Raw genomic sequence first — 19,875 nt, forward strand, 5'->3', positions numbered from 1 at the left:
GTCTTCCTCCTCATGGGATATTTTCACAAACATACTCCTTGATCCACGTCGCAACTGGACAACTTTCAGGTCTGCCAGTTTGGGTCATTTCTTCGATTTGACTGCAGAGTGGCCATCCGTCCAGTCCCTGATGCCTTCATTTTTTAGCTCCACCACCTCAACTTTCTTAGAATTAGAGTTTTCCACCACAGAGAGGAAGTCGTCAAAATCATAGACCACTCCTCCTGGTCTGCTCTTCATCTCCTGCTCCACGCCATGATGGAAACTGTCCTCACTCATAAATGTGTGCCCTGGCTGGAAAAACTTAAGGGTGATGTCTTCAGTTGAGATGGTCTGTGAGTTGACTATGGACACAAGTGAAGAGAAAAGGCACCGGTTTTTATTTTGAGAGCTACAATTGTCTACCCAGTAGACAATGTGTTGATGTCCCGCTCCTTCTCCAATACTGCTGCATAGGCTGATGTTATTTCTGCAGCACTCCGCCCTGCAATCCCCTTGTGCCAGACAACAGAGATGGTATTCTTTTTGTTGGTCTTTTTCCCAACTGACGCGAAGGTTTCAAGATAAGCCACAATCCGTCTTGTGAAGACAGCTGACTTGACACCAGGCATTCGTGGGAGCATGATCACCTTCTGCAGATCTACACTTCTGGTCGATGTATCTTCAGGCCAGTCCCGTTCTGCATCTGACTGGTAGTGTAGCCTGCTCTCTGTTGCGGAATCTTTATGTATTTGCCACTTCTCACACTGCGGGCAGTTTGCTGCAGCCTCCCCCTGGTGGTCAGCCTTCACATGCTGTTCCTGCAGCAGACAGCTCTCACACTGCTCTTCTCCAAGCTTAGTAAAGCTAATGTTCAAAGACTTCACAGCCTTTCGATATGACTCGTAGGAGCACTTGTTGTCCTTTTCTATGTAGTCAGCATACATGAGTTTCATGCTAATGTCACTGGGGAGGTAGCGGCGCCATGGGGCATGCTCCCTGAGGTAGTGGCTGACAGTCGGGTGGAAGGACTCAATGTGCTCATGCAATGGCTTCTGGTCCAGCTTGTTGGCTGGTGCATGTCTCCCTCTCTGATCTTTCGGTGGAGCAAGAGGAGTTGAGATGTCTTTGCCCATCACTGAAAGGACCAGGCTGTCGTTGGTTGGGTGGTACCCTAAAGTTGAAAGAAAGAACATTTTGCACACCTGCTGTGGGACCTGGTCTTCATCTTTCAGCCTGTAGATGAAAGACCTGCCCCGCCGACTTGGTTTTCCATCACCACAGACTTTAGCGGTCGGTACCTGGCATACACTGTGAAACATGAAGGAACGTTTCTCAGGGTATGGCATATCCCAGTACTTGCCCCAGATTGCTCTTCGTCTGTCCTCTGAACATTTCTCAGAGCATTTTCTTATGCATTTGGGGCCACATGGTTGTCTTATTGGTGGTTTATGAGTGGGCTCTGGGGGAGGTGCAAGAGTGGGCTGTTGTACTGTGGCTTCAGCAATGGCAGGCTCTGATGCAGTCAGTGGAGCAAGGGTGAGGTATTCTGGGGCTGGAGCAATGGTGGGGTCTGGTGCTGTGGCTTGAGCAAGGGTAGGCTCTGGTGCAGTTAGTAGAAGGGTGGGCTCTAGTGCAGTCAGAGAAGGGTGGGCTCTAGTGCAGTTAGTAGAAGGGTGGGCTCTAGTGCAGTCAGAGAAGGGTGGGCTCTAGTGCAGTTAGTAGAAGGGTGGGCTCTAGTGCAGTCAGTAGAAGGGTGGGCTCTCGTGCAGTCAGTGGAAGGGTGGGCTCTAGTGCAGTCAGTGGAGGGGTGGGCTCTAGTGCAGTCAGTGGAGGGGTGGGCTCTAGTGCAGTCAGTGGAGGGGTGGTCTCTAGGGCAATCAGTGGAAGGGTGGGCTCTTCAGGGGCTGGAGCAAAGATGGAGCCAGGTGTGCTGGTGATAAGCAGATAATCTGCTCTGTAAAACAGCTCATCATCAGTACTGATGTCATTGTAATTGTCCAGAATTGTCTACTCCTTCTCTTCAGCAGGGGACTGCATTTGGCTGAATTTTGCAAGGAACATCCACACAAGAAACTGAAATAAAGAAAGAAAGTAATAATTGGAGAGATGCATGGAAAATGTATATTGTAATAGGCCTTTGTAAACATACACCCATCTGTGACTGTCACCCATCAGTTTTTTTTCTAAATACATATAGTATACATACATATAGTATATTGAATAATGCAGTGTGGGCTAATTGATAGAAATTCACATTAATTAACCTGCACCCCGTTCTTAATCTTACTGTTTTGTGAATTTCAATTTATATCAGAGTTCCCGTTAGCTGGTAATTACCGGACTATGACCGGTAAAATATGCTGAAGACCGGCAAATCTAAATCTCTCCGGTCAAAATGTCCGGTCAAAATAATTTCCCCATAGCGCAATACCGCATCAGTTGCGCCACTATGTGCCAGACAAAAGAGTATGTGACAGACAAGAAGAGTGTGTGACAGACAAGAATAGTCAATTATAATGTCTAACACTTAATGTGGAGAAAGAGATGTCCTGTATGGGTTGATTGTGCGGTGATCTGTTGGTAATACCTCGGGGTTCGGGTGGGGATGTAAACAAATGCATAATGCTGCGCTATACTCTGTGGCCTCACCCGGTTGCATAGCGACGCTTATTGTTTAGGTGTCTTTTAATAAGCAGGTATTCATATAATTAGCTAGATCTGATCGATATGGACATAAATGCCAGTGAAGTCTAATCTGACGGGAGAGAGAGATCAGCTGCTGCTGACGAGTCGACACGCAGCTCTTCATGATCACCTGCAGCGGTGAGCGAAGCAACACACACACTTCAGGTTAGAATATCACACGTAGCCTAGCTATTTTAATTACCTCTCAAACTAGGCTACCTAAACTAGTTATAGATATGTTTAGTTTTACTCTCGGGTCACTCATTACTGGATCCGCGAGCTGCATGATACTGGCGGGCTCTTCAGGGGCTGGAGCAAAGATGGAGCCAGGTGTGCTGGTGATAAGCAGATAATCTGCTCTGTAAAACAGCTCATCATCAGTACTGATGTCATTGTAATTGTCCAGAATTGTCTACTCCTTCTCTTCAGCAGGGGACTGCATTTGGCTGAATTTTGCAAGGAACATCCACACAAGAAACTGAAATAAAGAAAGAAAGTAATAATTGGAGAGATGCATGGAAAATGTATATTGTAATAGGCCTTTGTAAACATACACCCATCTGTGACTGTCACCCATCAGTTTTTTTTTCTAAATACATATAGTATACATACATATAGTATATTGAATAATGCAGTGTGGGCTAATTGATAGAAATTCACATTAATTAACCTGCACCCCGTTCTTAATCTTACTGTTTTGTGACTTTCAATTTATATCAGAGTTCCCGTTAGCTGGTAATTACCGGACTATGACCGGTAAAATATGCTGAAGACCGGCAAATCTAAATCTCTCCGGTCAAAATGTCCGGTCAAAATAATTTCCCCTTAGCGCAATACCGCATCAGTTGCGCCACTATGTGCCAGACAAAAGAGTATGTGACAGACAAGAAGAGTGTGTGACAGACAAGAATAGTCAATTATAATGTCTAACACTTAATGTGGAGAAAGAGATGTCCTGTATGGGTTGATTGTGCGTTGATCTGTTGGTAATACCTCGGGGTTCGGGTGGGGATGTAAACAAATGCATAATGCTGCGCTATACTCTGTGGCCTCACCCGGTTGCATAGCGACGCTTATTGTTTAGGTGTCTTTTAATAAGCAGGTATTCATATAATTAGCTAGATCTGATCGATATGGACATAAATGCCAGTGAAGTCTAATCTGACGGGAGAGAGAGATCAGCTGCTGCTGACGAGTCGACACGCAGCTCTTCATGATCACCTGCAGCGGTGAGCGAAGCAACACACACACTTCAGGTTAGAATATCACACGTAGCCAAGCTATTTTAATTACCTCTCAAACTAGGCTACCTAAACTAGTTATAGATATGTTTAGTTTTACTCTCGGGTCACTCATTACTGGATCCGCGAGCTGCATGATACTGGCGGGCTGTCAGCAGAGGGATACCGTTACGCCTAAGCTAGCTAACGGCGTTAGTAACGCAAGGACCTCTATCTAGCTATCTGTCTATTTATCTATCGATCAATCTATCTTTCTTGTATTCTAATATTTTTCTTACCTTGATCTTGGTGTCTGCGTTTCAAAGCCATCTCCACCAACATTTTACCTCGAGAGCAATGAGCCATTCTTAAAAGAGAAGTTAAAACAACCACTGCAACAATATTTGCTTTACATTTAATTCAAAATACTGTCTGTGTCAAATGCTTTGATGACAGAAGGCATAACACCGTAACTCCAGCGCGGTAAAACAGTAACTTCAATTTGAAGCGCATCAAAACAAAGGCAGAGTACCGTAACTCAATTTGAGCGTTCTGGAGTGCAGCGAAACAAAGACAAAGAACCGTAACTGATGTTACGGGATTCTGCCTTGGCTTCTCTAGGCTTTTTGGAAGTTACGGCAAAGAGCACACACTGTTTTCTCCCAAAAACAACAAAATGTACTCAAGATATTTGTCCACATGATTAAAGCAAGGCAAGGCAAGGCAAGTTTATTTATATAGCACTTTTCAACACAAGGCAATTCAAAGTGCTTTACAAAAATGAAAGACATTAAGAAAAGGGCATTTAAAATCAGTCATTAAAAAGAAAAGCTAATAAAATAACATTAAAAGAAAAAATACATGGATAAAAGTTACAGTGCAGTTTAAGATATGAATAGTTCAATTAAAAGTAGCGACAAAAAGAAAAGTCTTCAGTCTGGATTTAAAAGTAGTCAGAGTTGCAGCGGACCTGCAGGTTTCTGGGAGTTTGTTCCAGATATTTGGAGCATAATAACTGAACGCTGCTTTACCGTGTTTAGTTCTGACTCTGGGGACAGAAAGCTGACCAGTCCCTGAAGACCTGAGAGATCTGGATGGTTCATAATTTAGCAGGAGGTCAGTAATATCTTTTGGGCCTAAACCATTCAGTGCTTTATAAACCAGTAGCAATATTTTGAAATCTATTCTTTGACACACAGGAAGCCAGTGTAAGGACTTCAGAACAGGAGTGATGTGTGTTTCTTAGTGTTAGTGAGGACTCGAACAGCGGCGTTCTGAATCAGCTGCAGCTTTCTAATAGATTTTTTAGTGAGACCTGTGAAGACACCATTGCAGTAGTCGAGTCTACTGAAGATAAAGGCATGGACAAGTTTTTCCAAATCCTGCTGTGACATTAGTCTTGTAATCCTAGATATATGCTTTAGGTGATAGTAGGCTGATTTAGTAACTGTTTTAATGTGACTGTTGAAACTCAGGTCAGAGTCCATGACTACATCTAGATTTCTGGCTTTATCTGTTGTTTTGAACATTGCAGACTGAAGCTCAGCGCTAACTTTTATACGTTCTGACTTGGCTCCAAAAACCATTACCTCAGTTTTATCTTTGTTTAATTGGAGAAAGTTCTGACACATCCAGTCATTGATTTGTTCAATGCACTTACTCAGTGTTTGAATTGGAGCATAGTCTCCTGGTGAAATTGTTACGTAAATGTGTGTGTCATCTGCATAGCTATGGTAACTTATTTTGTTGTTTTTCATTATCTGAGCCAGTGGTAGCATGTAGATGTTAAAGAGAAGAGGCCCCAAGATGGAGCCTTGAGGAACCCCACATGTCATATTTGTCAACTCAGATGTGTATTTACCTATAGAAACAAAGTTGTTTCTGTCCTTTAAGTAGGATTCAAACCAATTTAGAACTGTTTCCGAAAGTCCCACCCAGTTTCCAGTCGGTCTAGTAATATGCTGTGGTCAACAGTGTCAAACGCAGCACTGAGATCTAATAATACTAACACTGAAGTTCTGCCACTGTCTGTGTTTAAGTGGATGTCATTAAAGACCTTTACAAGAGCAGTCTCAGTGCTGTGGTTTGGACGAAAGCCTGACTGGAACACATCGAAACAGTTATTTAAATGCAAGAAATTACTCAACTGTTGAAAAACAACTCTTTCAATGATTTTACCTAGAAATGGGAGGTTGATATGGGCCTGTAATTGTTCATTACTGAAGCATCTAGATTATTATTTTTTAAGAGCGGTTTAATGACTGCAGTTTTCAGGGCCTGTGGAAAAATACCTGAGTGAAGAGATGTGTTTACTATATGAAGTAGATCTGAGGCCATGCAAGGCAAAACATCTTTGAAAAATCCTGTTGGAATAATATCAAGGCAGCAGGAGGAGGATTTCAGAAGTTGAATAATGTCCTCTAGGTTTTTATCATTAATCTGATGGAATTGTGTCATGGTGTTTGAATTGATGTTAGGTGGACATAGGGACAACACATTTGCTGTTCCTGCTGCAGAGGCCCTGACCTGCTTGTCTGATTTTCTGAATTTTGTCAGTGAAAAAGGAGGCAAAATCATTGCACGCCCTGGTGGATAGCAATTCAGAGGCTACTGTAGTGGAATATTTGTATATATTCATATTAGCAAACTATGGATAAGCTTAAAATGGGAATAATTTGGGGTAAAACTGTGAGCTGGATTTGGGGCCTGTAGACATGTGGTTTGTGAGGAGCAAAGGAAGATGGGGGAAGGTGAGAGCATGTCTTGATTTGCAGTCAACTTAGATCTAGCTACAGTGTTGTGTGAGAGGTCCCTTGGGTGTTCCTCTGGTGGTTATCAATAGTAGCAGTTAAGTGAATACTGTTCAAACAATACATGTGTCTGTGTTTTATATTGATTTCTCTGTTTGTCCTTTCATAAATGTAAGGACTAAAAATGGGCTATAAACATTCTGGGCTGTTTGGAGTAAACAGGGTTTTATTGCTATGTGGGGAGAGGTGTAAAGTGAGCCTGTTTGGTTTTCCTGCTGCCCCAGCGTTGCGTCTCCCAATGAGATGACCTGAAAAGATGACCAGCTGACCTAAACCCCTAACCCCTCCTTCTTACTCTGGTATATCTCCGGTGGATCCCTGGCGTTCGGCTCTCTCTTCACATGCTGCCCGAGCGAAAGGATCTCCGCAGCACGGGAACCAGGGCAGGAGTGAGCCGGCATTACTCCTTAACCATTACAATATATTGTAATATATTATGTGTATTGTAATGATTGTATTGCATTGTATATTGCCATTAAAGTAGATTATTGTAACGGTTACTTGTAGATATGGATTCCTTCCTGTATTATAACCAGCTTGATAGGGACGCGCGGGAAGATTTGAAAAGCGGGGCCAGTTTGCCCTCCAAATCTCTAACAATGGTGACCCGGACGTTCCAGATATAACGAAGCTGAGGAAGAATTCACACGACCCGAATGGGTCGGGAAACAGACGCTTTCAAACATCTCAGACAATCAGCAGGACCCTGCAACTCTGCAAATAAGGTACGCAGACGCCTGTTATGAAAATCGCCTGTCTGTAATTGGATACGCTAAAACTTTAGGATTGTCTGTAGGCGTTTCACAGTGTTTTTAAAGTTTAAATGGAATATACAATGCATATTTTACTATGTTAGGAAAGTTATATACAAAACGTAAACGTTGATAGCCAGGTAGACGGAAAGTCCTGCGTGACGTAAAATAGAGCAGTTGGCGCGGATCTGCAGGTAGTTTATTCCTGAGTGGCGTGGAGACGCTGCAGTTTTGTGGGTTGCGAGGTTTGATTCCTGCACGACAAAAACCTGGAAACACGATATTTTAGATCGGGTCGCCGTTTATTAACTGGGGTTAAATAACAGACCAAGGCTGAAAGCTAAAAGCCAGAGGTCTGTTATATGTTACATCGACGGGAGAGCGTTTCCCTTTGTCTGTAAACTTCTGCTGCTGCCATCTAGTGGCTGAAATGGGGTATCACACCCTTGAAACTTTCTGCTGCTGCCATCTAGTGGCTGAAAGGGGGTATCACACCCTTGACATTTTTCGAGCTTAGAGTTTAATCATTACATTGCTGGCCGGTATTGAATTGACAACGACAGCACCAGCGAGATGAGTAAACTCTTGTAGAGTGTAAATACATTGCCCATCATAGACAAGGAATTTAGACAATATAAATAAATGTTCAGAAAGAAGACATAGGCCTACACTTGATTCAAATTTCATTACTGTGATCCGATTGGTGTGCTCTGCAGGTTTACTATTGCTCGAAGTAACAGTGGGATTTACAATGAGAGAAGGTATGGAGATGTCTTTCATAGTGTGTGGAATATGTGATGCTGGAACATGTAAGTATTTCAGAGTTGTGTTGGGTAAATATGTAACAATGGATGAAACAATTTTTAGAGTGAGTTTTTGTAATATCATAAGTAGACATTAATTATGTTGTTTAGATGGCATTTAACAACTAAGACAGATAGATGATTAGAAAGAGGACAGAGTGGAAAGGGTTGGATTTATTTAAACATCAAGTGGGCTAGACTTCTTATAGGTAATGTGTACCGAGACCCTGGACTCCCCCTCTGAGTTAGAAAGGCTATGATCCCGACCCTCCAAGCAGATTGAAAGACCTAACCCAACAGGAGACTCCTCCTTCTCCATCGTACAGACAGAGACCAGAGCTGAACCAACAACGACCTGAGGCATCCAGAACCATCTCCACCTGAGGCATCCAGAACCAACCCAGCATGCTGACAAAGAGGCACAACTCTCATCCGGTCCCTCAAAACAGGACATGAAGTTCCAAACTGCGCCGCGAGATTTGGCACAATAGACATGAGAGCAGAATCCGCCCTCCATAAAAACAGCAGAGAGACTGTAAAGGAGGAGTGCAACAACAGTGCATGATGGGGCTGTATGATGTAACTGGGCCAATGGCTGCCTACAAAGTTACAGTGGGATGGATTCAACAGCTGATGGACTGAAGAGAAGACAGAATCAGAGGAGTTGGCATGGTCGATTAGAAGTGAGGAGGCCGGGGTCACGGCTTGAGAAAACCAGGGGAGGAGAAAAGGAGAACGGGAATGAGTGAGTTTACACATAAACACACTTATTCACAAAACGCACATTTAAATAACTTGAATTAACTTCATAAATACGTAAAGACAGAAAGATTTATTAATCAATTGGTAAATTAAAAATAGCAGTAAAGAGGAAAATATTAAAGTAAAATAAGAATCATCCTAAAACACACTGACAGAGTAGAACCATATTCTTCAATATTTTCATCATGTTAACAAATCATTCTTTAAGAGATTTTTATTCACGTGTGAATAAAGTAGCGATCTCATTGGTTACAATATTGATCACCATTAAAAGGATAGTTTTAGGAACCACTCTATAGGACAAATCTTTATTTGTATTAATAGCTGGTGCCAAGCCACAATTCCAATCTAAAGTGTTGATTTCACCATTGTGGCATAGTTATTACCATAGTAGGGCTTTAAGATGGAAATATAAAACGACTTCGGTTTTAAATCCTTGATAAAGGAGGGAGTAATTGTTGCATGTTCGGACACCCAAGGTTCCACACACTGCTAAAGAGTTTATCATTGTTTTTTAAGTAGACCAGAATTATAATGAGCTATGAAATGCAGAGCGACACAGATCCTAGTAATGTTTTGACTCAAGATAATAGTTATGTACACAAGTTTCTGAAATAGATCATTAGACATTTTAATACTAATTAGGTGTAAATGGATTGCAGTAGTAGTAGTACTCGAAGGAAGTGAGTAGTTTTGTACCAAGTTTCAGGAAAAGTGGGAGGCAGAAAGTCCCAATGACAAGTGAGAATCATCTTGAAAATCATAGTTGAAATCGTGACATATTTTTGTAGACAAAGGATACTGGCCTAGGCTGAAATGTCAAAGTCTCTGCAGAGCACGACACATGGCCAAAAAGAAGGAGACCAACTGACCTTTGACCCTGACCGACAGTGTAACTTGACAAGGCACTGTGGATGACTGACTCTGGGTGAGACCATGACCAAACTTGACTTTACAAACCTGACGGTGGTGAGTGTGAATGTGAGTGTATGTCTGCCTGTGATCAGTTGCAACGGCATGGTTTAAAACAATAACTAACCAAGCATGTTTTGGACTAACATATTATTTTGGAGCTCCAAGGGAAACGAGAGGTTTCCTAAAAATTCCACAAAAAGGGGAAACCACACATGTGATATTTTACTCTCACAGGAGTTGGTGGTTTGCAAATGTAAAACAAAATCTGAAGATTCTGTTTCTTTTAGGCCTGAAGGACGAGAGGAACACTTCTTTTCACTGAAGTGTTCACTGTGAAATAATGATAATGATGTCAACTTGAAAATAATGTTCGTTATGTCCCTAACCAATACCTGACAGTTTTTGTTTTCCCCTCCCATTACAGGGTTTTGTTACACATGATTTCATGTGTAAAAGGGGGGAGTGAGTATAATGTATAAATGTTAACATGGCTGTAAAATTCACAATTTAAATTTTTCTTTTAAGGATTGACAGAAACCTTCCGCCCCAACCCAGATGTTCAAACTGAGCATTGAATGTAATTAACCTGCTCCATATCTGGGGATAAGATACTGTTGGATGAATGTTGAGATGTTTCTAAATATTGATTTGAAATATAACAGGTAACAAAGAAAGCAGTGGCCAAGGGGCTACTGTGAAACCGAAGAAGTTGACCTGTGATAATGAAACAATTTTGTAATATTTTAACAGACATTAGAGTAACTGAGGTTTGACATGTAGAAAGAACATATTACAGTTAAAGCTAAACATAGTAGTGTATTGAGACAGAATTTAATTTAGACAACATCATGTAACTAGCCTGGTAAAGAAGTAAAAGCCATAGACTTTATTGTTGTAGGTCATTATGGGGATATACATTTCATCTAAATTTAGAATAGAAAGACATTTGATGACAGTTTGTTGGAATTCTGTATTCATTTTTTTCAGCGTGATAATATCTAAGCACTGACAGATAGAAGCAGTATCACCAGGAAATCATTCACTTTGTTAGTATCGTGATTTTGGTTGTTTTTGAATCCATAACATTAGTGTGTTTCTTTACCAGAAACATTAGCAGTTCATATTATATTTAGATTTTAAATAGGATTTCATTTAAAAATAAACACGGAATGTTTAGTCAGAAATTCAGAGCTATTGAAATATGTTATTTAGTTTACCCTAAAGATGTTGAGGTTCTTATTTAGTTGGCACAATCCAAGTATTAAGATTCTGAAGCTGCACTGGCAGATGAGGAGGTCTACAATTCATTTAGAAAACCTGTTCCACAGACGCTGTGTTGTTTCAAGACACCCCACCAACAGGCTCCAAGTGGGTCAAAACAGCTGAGGCTAGGCTTGAGGGAGTGTATCAGATTTCTCCACACAGGTTGCTGGTGCCCAAAAGGGGGACCCGAGAAGCACGAGGCCGACACAGCAGAGTTCGTCGGGCTGAAAGTCATCAGGACCAAAGTGGCTCAACTCCAGGCTCTCCGACCCCGATCCGAGTGACCCCAGCGACACTCTTATGCCGTCCTGCCTAGGAGAAAAGGGGGACCAGCTCGTACCACGGGAGCCAGTGTGCGGCGGGGGAAACCACCTGCTAGGACCAGGGGATGACATCAGGACGGACGTGGCCCTGGCAGACGTGGACTACTCAGAAGCAGCGGACTGGAGAAGGAGGATCGGGAAGACATCTCTACAGCATCGACCGGAAGCCGCCATCAGCGGGCCGGAGGACGAGGAGGAGAAGACATCTCTCTAGCAGGCAGCCCAGAAGCTGCTGTCAGCGGATCGGGGGACAAAGACACGGCAAGCCAGGGCGGCACAGGGGACTTGTCGATGGCAGCAGAGGAGGGAGTCTACTTCTCTCTGATCAGTTCTACCCGTGAAGGGAAAGCCGCATCTCCCCCTCCCTATTAGCTGTCACTTGTGGGCTATTCCTCCGAGGGGGAGGGGGGGGCTGATGATTCTAGCACTCAGCTACCCCCTCATGGTTCCTTCACTGCCATGGAAAGTGGTTGTTCTGTCTCCATGAAGGTTTCAAGTACTCTAACTACCAGCTTCGGATGGATTTTATACAATGTTTGGGGGACGGACACAGTAGAAAAGAATGACAGTGGGTATCTTTCAAAATGCCTTGTCTGAGTTTATCTCTGGAGAAGGAGATAAAAAGGGGGATTTGTAGTGGAATATTTGTATATATTCATATTAGCAAACTATTGATAAGCTTAAAATGGGAATAATTTGGGGTAAAACTGTGAGCTGATTTGGGGCCTGTAGACATGTGGTTTTGAGGACAAAGGAAGATGGGGGAAGGTGAGAGCATGTCTTGATTTGCAGGTCAACTTAGATCTAGCTACAGTGTTTGTGAGAGGTCCCTTGTGGTTTCTCTGGTGGTTATCAATAGTAGCAGTTAAGTGAATACTGTTCAAACAATACCTGTGTCTGTTGTTTTATATTGATTTCTCTGTTTTGTCCTTTCATAAATGTAAGGACTAAAAATGGCTATAAACATCTGGGCTGTTTGGAGGTAAACAGGATTTTATTGCTCTGTGGGGGAGGTGTAATAAAGTGAGCCTGTTTGGTTTCCTGCTGGCCAGCGTTGCGTCTCCCAATGTGAGATGACCTGAAAAGATGACCAGCTGACCTAACCCCTAACCCCTCCTTCTTACCTCTGGTATATATCCGGTGGATCCCTGGCGTTCGCTCTACTCTTCACATGCTGCCCGAGCGAAAGGATCTCCGCAGCACGGGAACCAGGGCAGGAGTGAGCCGGCATTACTCCTTAACCATTACAATATAATTGTAATATATTATGTTGTATGTAATGATTGGTATTGCATTGTCATATTGCCATTAAAGTAGATATTGTTTAACGGTTACTTTGTAGATATGGTATCCTCCTGTATTATAACCAGCTTGATAGGGGACACGCGGAGATTTGAAAAGCGGGCCAGTTGCCCTCCAAATCTCTAACACTACTGACACTGGGGGGTTAGTTAGTCTGTCGACGGTAGCAAAACAAGGCACGTGCGTTGTTTTTGTTTTTGGTTAATAATGTCAGAGAAGAACGATTGTCGTGCTTTCTTCAATTCCAAATTATAAAGGCCAAGTCTCTCTTTATAAATGTCAGTGAACCTGGAGATTTGTTTTTCGACATTCTCTTTTTTCTGTTTTTCACGGTCATGGCCTTTCTCCATGGAGATATTTTCTTGCCAGACACTTCCTTTACATTAGTTGGAGCAATGGCATCTATAACATTTTTAATTAAAATGATCTACTAGCTAATTTACTGAGATGTTAGCCAGGGGCAAGTGTGGTAGAAAAATTCTGAGTAACATTTTCCCTAGTATTTTCAGTTAAATATCGCTTTGTGGTTACCTCTTTTTGAACATTTTTGTGAACAGAAATAGAGCTCTCAAAGAAAACACAGGAATGGTCAGACAGTGCAACATCAGTCATCACAACCTTAGAGATATTCAGACCCTTTGAGATAATTAAGTCCAGAGTGTGCCCCTTATTGTGCGTGGGCTCCGTCACATGCTGAGTCAGTCCATAGCTATCAAGAACACAAAACAGTTCTTTAGCCCCTCTGTCTGTCACGGTGTGTGAAGCAGGCAGGACCCAAATGCAGATTAAAGTGACAATTCCTTTATTTCAAGGCTAAGTGATAACAAAGACGTAACAGAACACTCACCGACGAACTAGTCATGACACAAGACGAACCGACAAGACAGACAGAAAAACCAGAACCTTAAATACACACAAGACTAATCACACAAACCAAGACACAGGTGAGGAGGGAGGAGAAAACACAGGGGCCACAGGTGAACACAATCGGGTAATCAGACACACCAGGGGAAAACTAACGACTAGGGAACCACAGACAATCCCCAGACAGAACAGGCAAGACAGGAGGGTGAAGGACCTTTCAAAATAAAACATGAACAAGACAAGACCAAGGACACCATAAAGACAGATCGTGACACTGTCCTGGGGGTTGTCAACATGGATGTTAAAATCACGGTCAAGTCAATACACACTATAGACAGCAGTTCAGTAAAAGTATCAAAAAGCTTGCACAGTTATTTGGGTGGTCTATAGATATTTAGGAACAGAGCTCGAGAGGAGCATTTTCAGCTGAAGGGCCACAATATCATAAGATGTCTTCTGCATTGAATGGAATCATTGAATAGAATAGCAACCCACCCCCTTCTTATGCATTCTTTCCTGACTCATAAAACTAAAGTTGGGAGGAGGTTGATTCGATAAGAACAGCTGCACTTTTTTCTTTTGTTCAATCCAAGTTTCTGTTAAAAACATTAAAATCGAGATTGTGCTCAGTGATTAAAATCATTGATCTTTACAATGTTTTTTCCCTGCCCAAAGACCTGACATTTAATAAAGCTAGTTTAAGTTTGTTAAACACACTATCAGTCAGATTTTTTGTAACAAGCTGTGGCTGACATGGAATCACTACTAAACTTCCTGTATCTAAGATGATTCACCGCTCTTAATCTATTACCTATCAACACAGATATCGGCAAAGCTACAGGCAGGCAGGGTCCCGGCATGTCCTGGAAAGAGTTGAGAGTACCATACGCCCTTGAGCCTGGACCCAGCAGATATCAGTTTGCAGCGTTTTGTACACACACATCCCTATCAGGCTTTGAAGGGGAGGGAGGACCCACCACCCTGCTCCTCTCATCATAGGAGGGCAGGGTGAGGGCTACACTGTAGAAAGGGGGGTTTGGAAATCTGCTTCCATCTTTCTTGTATTGTTGTGGTTTGGATGATTGTGGTAGGCATGGTGATGAAGCCGGGGGAGATGGTGCGCATCTCTGCTTCGGTGATTTTGGTGGGTGTCGTTGAGGGGGGGGGGGTAAAGGTCATGCTGCCAACCCTGCGTGTCGCCTTCATGCGGTCATCGAACTATTCAAAGAATCAAAGTTTCCATACGATGTCTTCCTGCATCGAAGGGAATCATTGAACAGAATAGCAATTCGGAACAAAAAAAAAAACATTTCGACCAAAAGCGAAGGGAAGGCGGGGGCGGGGGTAGGGCAGAAGACGAAAGAAGAGGAAGGGGGACAGCGGAAGAGAAAGAAGACAACACGAGAGCGAGAGACAACACACACACACACACACACACACACACCACACACCACACACACACACAACACACACACCACACACACACCCACACACACACACCACACACACCACACACACACACACACACACACACACACACACACACACACACACACACACACACACACACACACTAGGGCTGAACGATATACCGTGTCATGGTGATAACCGCGATATGCGCATGCGATATTCACACCGCAGGGACGTGCGGTTTTAATAAAAAAAAAAAAATGCTAACGCCTTTAGCACAGCAATTCAAAATAAAAGATACCCTTATTATTACTACATACAATATATCCGATTAAAGCTGAGACTCCACATATTATTTAAGTATAGTATCTAAGCGATCTGATCTCGCAACAGGGGGGAAAGCAAACACAGACATCACAACACGTACCTTTTACGGAGCTTTTACGGGAGATCGTCTCACCGAAGCTGTCAATCTGATCAAAAGACGTGTTCAATGGCATTAAAACGAGAAAAAACGCGGCTGAATCGCGTTGATCCATAGGTTGATAATGTATCTGTGGCTTTGAAGCAATTGTTTATAATCCATAATTCCATTTGTATTTAAAAATCGAGCACAAAAGTTAGCTGCTAATGGTAGCCACCAGAGTGTATGCAGCTTCCCGGTTTTGGCTAAGCGTTACTCTCACTCCTTATTTGGTAATGTGTGTGTGTTAGACTGCGCGGACTGCCGTATAGCCAAGACTGGAAGCAAGCAGCTTGCGTACCATGCTGCGAATGGATCTGGCCCTTCCTACATCCAGGACATGGTTAAACCGTACACCCCAGCACGTCACTCCGCTCTGCATTCAACCCAAACGGCTCGCTGCACCCTCGCTGCGAAGGGACCCAAGTTCCCATCACAAAAACACGTGGGTTTGCTATCCTGGCTCCAAAATGTGGAATGAGCTCTCCCATTGACATCAGGACAGCAGATAGCTTACACACCTTCCGGCCAGACTGAAAACTCATCTCTTTCGACTCCACTTTGAGCGATAGACTATTAACAAAGCACTTATATACTAATAAATGGCTGGCTTATCTAAAGCCAGTTGAGTAGCACTTGAAATGTTTTTGCTCTATGAAGCCTGATATGATTCTGTTTTCCTCAAGTTTGTATTTTTGTTGGTCGAACGCACTTATTGTAAGTCGCTTTGGATAAAACGTCAGCTAAATGCAATGTAATGTAAGCTACGTAAAGGTACGTGTGTGATGTCTGTGTGTGCTTCCCCTGTCCGAGTTCGGATCACTCAGTGATGATACTATATATACCTAAATAATCTGTGGAACCTCATCTTTAATCGGATATCTTGTATGTGCAGCTACGATAAGTAATAAGGGTACTTTTATCTTGAGTTCTGTGCCAAAGTGCGTTAGCATTTTTCGCTCCCCTGCTGAAAAAACCAGCTTGGACCAGCATGGTGTTGACCAGCATGGTGTTGTGTTTTGGTCACCAGCATGGTCCACCAGCATGCTGGGGACCAAAACACAACACCATGCTGGTAGATCATGTTGCATGGTACCAGCATAGTATGCTGGTTTGCTGGTCACCAGCATACTAACATAGACCAGGATAGTGACCAAAACACAACATATGCTGGTTTTGCTGGCATACCAACAGACCAGCAGACCAGAATTTATCTATCACCAGCTTATGTTAGTATTAAATATACAATGTATTCTGGTAACTATCAAAATAAAGACATTGTATAGTGTTCATAACAGTATTTTTATTTAATAAATTATACATTAACAATCCAATAATATTACAAAAAAAACCTACGTCTAAATAAATATATCATCTATAATAGATGCATTTGATTTAGAAATAACAAATATAATTAAAATGTAAATAGCATTATAATAAAATATATATATATAAAGAAATTATAAACATTTTTTTTTAAAGTATTTTTTTCTTTTTCTTGTTAATATCCATTATCTTCTCTGTTATGTATCTTCCGGTCTTTGCCAATCCGGCCAGCATTTCTTGGTCCTCCACGTATTTCTCGTACAGCCACTGCTTGAAGCAAACTGAAAATAAGAAACAACAATGTTTTAACAAATCGTATTCAATTATGTGATGACAGAACTGTAAACAGAATAGTTATTACTTGGCTGTCTGGTGGTCTTGGTGGTGGGGCATTCCTTTCCAGTCAGGCTCCTTTCCCCTAAGGTGTCGGTGCCCCAAAACGCCACAGCCAACTCCTTCACGAACATGGAGTCCCTCGTGTTGTTTTTTTATTTTTGCCCAGACCTCTGGATGCACTGGAATCTCCCCTTGCAAGTGAATGACAACAATCTGAAACATAAAATGTGTACAGTAGCCTATACATAAAAGCTAGACACCAATATGAGACTGAGGAGCAAAAATAAAAAGGCTCCACTATGGAAATAATATATACCTTCCCATGTGGCTCGCTCTTTGAAGGGGAATTATTGGGGTGTGTGGGTGTCCAGGGTGCCGGCTCACGCTGTTCAGGTATCTCAGATTGTTCTTCTACAGAATGTGAATAAGACAAAGAAAGGACAAAAACATTTCATCAATAGTATAAATTAATATGTGTATATCTTGATGGGCTGATTGTTTACACATTTCACTGCCATCTTGTCTGTTTATTTTATTGTAGTTGCTGATGAAAGTTAAAATGCAAAATCGATCCAAGACTGTCATTATTATTTGCTTGCAATTTAAAAACAAATGTACTTACTTTGTGAAAATACCTGGTTTAATATTTTATCCAAATTAATGTTTAGATTTGCTGTCCTGTAGGTGGTGACTTCCCCTTCCAGCTCAGCTTTGGAATCCTCCAATGTAGCAGATCTTTATAATGTAATGAAAAATAAAATGATCAACAAAACAGCCTTTTAGCCTACCACCAGTCAAATCTGTTGTTACCCTATGACTGGTAAAAACACAAACATTAAATGTACCTTCTGTATTAACCGTCTAAAGATGAGTTCCTGTTGTAATTGTGCAGCTGTATTATCTGGGAAATAGAAGAATCGGGTAAGGATTCGGTATTTTTTATTTATTTTTCTTATTGCTATTTAACTATATGTTATTACGGTGCCCTTAAAGATTTTTTGTTTTGTATTATATTTCTTGTTTTATATGTTATGTCTGCACCATGACATCAAGTCAAATTCCTCGTATGTGTGAACCAGAGGTTGCGCTAGACTTTTTCGCTGTCCGTCATTCTGACGGACAGGGTCGTAAAACTTCCGTCAAAATCCAGAATTACCCGTCGGCTTTTACACAACTCTGACGAGGGTGGGGGGGGAAGAAGCATGCTCGTGAACTGTCAACGGGGGGGGAGGGACAGTTCACATGCGCCGTGTTATGCATGGCTGCTGCACCTCGCGGGACTGCGGTCAACTCAGCCGTCTCTCAAATTTGCTTGGTCAAATGAGCAGTTCTTCATTTTTGAGTGCGCGATTTATAGCGCCTTTACGGTAATCGCTGAGAAGCCCTAACCCTAACCCCTAACCCTAACCCTAACCATTTCAATGATTTGTACGGCACAGTTAGGTTTGGAAACGGTATAATTTCCTTTTTGGAGGGCATGCATAACACAGCATAACACCGGAGCCTCGCTGCGGGGAAACTTTGGCGCTGCTCTGAGTTTGTTCTAATCTTTCAAAATGACGGACTGCTTTCAGATCTGTCCGTCATTGTTATAAAAAATCCGTCATAGACGGAAAATATTCGGTTAACGCGACCTCTGATTGCAGACAATCAATATCAAATTACTCGGATCGTTATTAGCATCAGCATTTGATCACCTTTGTCTACTTGCAGCTCAAATACAAAGATAACTCCACTCCTCTCCTACCACTGCTTACCTCTAATAAGCCTTGGTAGAACTAGTGTCCTAGTCATAGGGTCCAGGACTGACTGAAGACATGTGGAACAGAGTCCCATACAGGCATGGTTCCATGTACAGGGAACTGGAACTTTGAACAGGTGTTTTCATCTGTTCTGCCTGAAGATTCACAAGTTCTTGATCAGGTGTTTGATGTGGGCTGGCATGATCCTTTCTGCAGCCAAACAAAGAAAACATTATTAATAATAGCAATGATGGTAACAACAATACTATTAGTATAACTATTTATATAGCACTTACACAATTGCAAAGTGATTCTCACTACAAAAATAAAGAACAAAACAATATCATCAATATAAAAATAAGCATTAAAGAAGTTCAGAGACAAGCATCCTCTTAAGTAAAAGACCAAATCATGTCAAGCTTTAAATCTTTCAGTCTTTACAATGCACTGTTGGAAATTACCTTCCAAAGGCTAAATTCAAACTCAAAAATAACTGGGTACCAAATTGCTTTACCTGATAGAACACGTTCCACACGGAGCAGCAACCATCCGGGTGGGCCTTTTGCTGCATATCATCTCCTCCCTCTCCACTGTTTCCAGTAGATCTCTGCTGCCTCTTTCCAATAAAACTGAAATGCCCCAAATCATATTAAAAAAGTTAAAAACAATAAATTGCTTCTGGCATTAACATGGATTTGAATCTCACCTTTTCCTGGATGTCAGGAAGGCCAGGAAGTGGTTCCCTTTAAGTCCACAACCAGTCTTCTCTTTCTTTCACCCTCCGAAATCTCCCAGCATGCACCAGGAAGAAGAAGAAGAAGAAGAAGAAGAAAGAAGAAGAAAGAGAAGAAGAAGAAGAAGAAGAAGAAGAAGAGATGAATTTTTCAGAACATTTTCCTTAAAAATAAGAAAAACAT

At 42.0% G+C, this 19,875-nt stretch overlaps 1 long non-coding RNA gene across 1 annotated transcript; it reads right to left on the reverse strand.

The window, feature by feature from the left end:
* Positions 1-17,322: 17,322 nt before the first annotated feature.
* On the reverse strand, positions 17,323-19,645 carry LOC117554637. Its single transcript, XR_004570296.1, has 5 exons — positions 19,473-19,645; positions 18,974-19,168; positions 17,839-17,951; positions 17,533-17,627; positions 17,323-17,429 (listed from the first exon to the last, which is right to left on the reverse strand). It is a non-coding gene; the product is annotated as an uncharacterized LOC117554637 (long non-coding RNA).
* Positions 19,646-19,875: the final 230 nt, after the last annotated feature.

This window comes from Gymnodraco acuticeps, unplaced genomic scaffold, assembly GCF_902827175.1.
Source record: "Gymnodraco acuticeps unplaced genomic scaffold, fGymAcu1.1, whole genome shotgun sequence".
Lineage (NCBI taxonomy): Eukaryota > Metazoa > Chordata > Actinopteri > Perciformes > Bathydraconidae > Gymnodraco > Gymnodraco acuticeps.